Genomic DNA, 3,328 nt, shown 5'->3' with positions numbered 1-3,328 from the left:
TTATTGCTCTTGATCTTATGATTGTGCTACATTAAGGACAATGTGTTGTTTAAGTGTGGGGGGCGAGTGTTCTTTTTTGGGGTTTTCTAGGTTAATTTTGTTATTTTTGGTTTTATGTTTTGTGTACAACATTGCATGTTTCTCTTTGAATTCTAGGTTATGTACAGGTAATGGGTAATTGTTTTTGAAATAGGAGTTTCTTGGCATTTTGTGAATTGAAATCCTTGTTTTTCTCTACATGTCAAGTTAGTTTTGAAATGTTGAATTGAAAGTGATAGATTTACCCCTGGTGAGATTTTGAGCCATCATCATCTATTTTATTCGGTGTGTTATGCCTCATTGATTGCTTGCACAATAGCCTTGGCTTGACTCTTGTTGATACTTCTTGGTTCACATGCATGTTGGGAGATGATTTAGGCATTTTGTTTTTATAAGCCTCTAGCCAAATGAGCCTACCTTGAATTAATTCCTTTGATAGCCCTTTTGAGCCTATGTTCCCCTTTCTTTGTTTTGAAGCTCATTACAAGCCTTAAGTGAAAAACCATGATCTCACCCTACCCTTAAGGAATTTTGGAGCTTTGGAATTGTTTTGGAAATAAGTGTGAGGGGTATGTTTCATTGGATGATATGTTTTTTTTTGCCATGCTTGATGTATATACATATATTGCCTAATTGTTGCTTTATTTTTCAAATATTCAAAATGCTTTTAAATTTTCGTGTTATGCTTCAAAAAAAAAAAGAGAAAAACAAAAAAAGAATGAAGTTTAATAAATGAGGTCTTATTTTGAGGACTTGGACTGGTTTGAGGACTTGGTTGATTTTGTTGATATTGGAAGTTTTGGGTTTACTTTTTATGCTTAATTTTTAATTTTAGTTTTGGGTTTACTACTTTTTATGCCCATGTCTAAGTGTCTAACTTAGGACAGTAAGTAAAAGACATTCAGAGAATAATAACTAGTTCTTTAGACCATGTCATTTATGATTTTATTTTATGTTACAATGATAACTGACAAGAAAAAACAAATAATCTTGTGGAAATTCCTGAGATGTATTCTTTTATTATTTTTTGTCCCTTGATTATATGAACAATATCCACAAACTTGATAAAGTAGAAATTTTCTTCGATCCTTGCCAGTAAAATTCTATTCTCAAAGATTGTAACAAAACCAAACAGAGCTCAAATAAGTAACACACAAGAATGTCCAATGATCATGACATAAGACTTATGAATTTTAGTTTCAATAACCTAGTCATGTCCATAAAAAAGTAGTTAGTTAAACACAACTATTAACTACTACCTACCAATAAGAACAAAAGCATGCACGCATACATGCTTGGCCAGCTATATCTGCCAGCAAGGTGTAGCTCTCTTAGAACTAAACGTGTCATGTTCATAGATATAATGCTATTTATACTCGTACAAAATAATAATGCTTTGCACTACCCAAAAAAAGATAGACTGTATCAAAAATAAAAATTGTAAAGAAATTACGTGAAAAAAATATATCATCACCGTTATAAGTTATAACATCATATTAAATAAACCCCATTGGAACACTTCACAGGAGGAGAAAGGTGAAAAGTAGTAGTAACTCAACCGTGATTTTTTTTTTAAGTAGTTGACTAAGTGATTCAAATTCAGAATATTGATAGATTCATAGAGAAGCACAAGATAGGACCTATTTATAGCCCATTCAAGATATCCACACTAGGTCTAGCTCTTCTGACTAAGTCGAACTTCTTTTTTTTTGTGCCTCCTTTTCTTATCACATATATCTTAACATACATAACACATAATACTAAACAACCACTTGAAATTAATTATCAGTAATATTTTCCATGTCTTAAGGTGTTGTAGATACATGAGAAGACTTCGGTGTGACTAAATATTCCAGCTGGTCCTGCCTGAAAAGGCATAAGAATTTAACTAACACACACGTTATTTAATTGTTTCATTTTTTATGAGTATTGATACATAGTATTACTGACTCATATATACCTGTGTTACAAATATGCCACCTTGCTTCAGTCTAGGCTTGACAATCAACTCATCGAAGGACTTGGTGTAGAAGCAAGCTTCATGATTGAATCAAGATTGAGTCATGAATCAAGATTGATTCAAGGTGTTTTGATGATAACAAAGATGATGACAAAAAGCCCAAGAGAATGATTTCAAGATTGAGTCAAGAACAATTCATGAATCAAGAGAAATTTGATTTCAAGAATCAAGAATCAAGAATAATCAAGATCAAGATTCAAGACTCAAGATTCAAGAATCAAGATAAGTACTAAAAAGTTTTTTCAAAACAATGAGTAGCACATGAAGTTTTCACAAAAGCTTTTACCAAAGAGTTTTTACTCTCTAGTAATCGATTACCAGTTTACTGTAATCGATTACTAGTATCAAAATTTGTTTTCAAAGCTTTCAAACTGAATTTACAATGTTCTAATTAATTTCAAAATGGTGTAATCGATTACAAGATTTTGGTAATCGATTACTAGTGTGTTTGAACGTTGAAATTCAAATTCAATTGTGAAGAGTCACATCCTTTCACAAAAATGCTTTGTGTAATCGATTACAATGATTTGGTAATCGATTACCAGTGATAAGTTTTGAATAAAAGTCAAAAGATGTAACTCTTCCAATGGTTTTCAAGTTTTTCTAAAGTTATAACTCTTCTAATGGTTTTCTTGACCAGACATGAAGAGTCTATAAAAGCAAGACCTTGACTTGCATTTTATAATTCATTCATAACAATTATTACAATCCTTTACAACCTTTGAATCTCTTTAAGCATCTTCTTGAATTTCGTCTTCTTCTTCCTTTGCCAAAAGCTTTCTAAAGTTTTCTGGTTTTCTAAACCTTGAAAACAAAAGTGTGTTATTCATCTTTTTCATTCCCTTCTCTCTTTGCCAAAAAGAATTCGCCAAGGACTAACCACCTGAATTCTTTTTGTGTCTCTCTTCTCCCTTTTCCAAAAGAACGAAGAACTAACCGCCTGAATTCTTTTGTGTCTCCCTTCTCCCTTGTCAAAGAATTCAAAATGACACAGTCTGAGAATTCTTTTGATTCTTCCCTTTCCCATAAATAAAAGATTTCAAAGGACTAACCGCCTAAGAATTCTTTTGTTTCCCTCTTCACAAAGTTTCGAAGGACTAACCGCCTGAGAACTTTGTCTTAACACATTGGAGGATACATCCTTTGTGGTACAAGTAGAGGGTACATCTACTTGGGTTGTTGTGACTGTGAACAAGAGAGGGTACATCTCTTGTGGATCAGTTCTAGCGAAAGGTACATCCACTAGGTTGTTCAAAGAGAACAAGGGAG

This window comes from Glycine max, chromosome 18 (assembly GCF_000004515.6).
Source record: "Glycine max cultivar Williams 82 chromosome 18, Glycine_max_v4.0, whole genome shotgun sequence".
NCBI classification, from domain to species: Eukaryota; Viridiplantae; Streptophyta; class Magnoliopsida; order Fabales; family Fabaceae; genus Glycine; species Glycine max.
The sequence above is the reverse complement of the archived record's forward strand: the minus strand, read 5'-3'. Positions refer to the sequence as shown.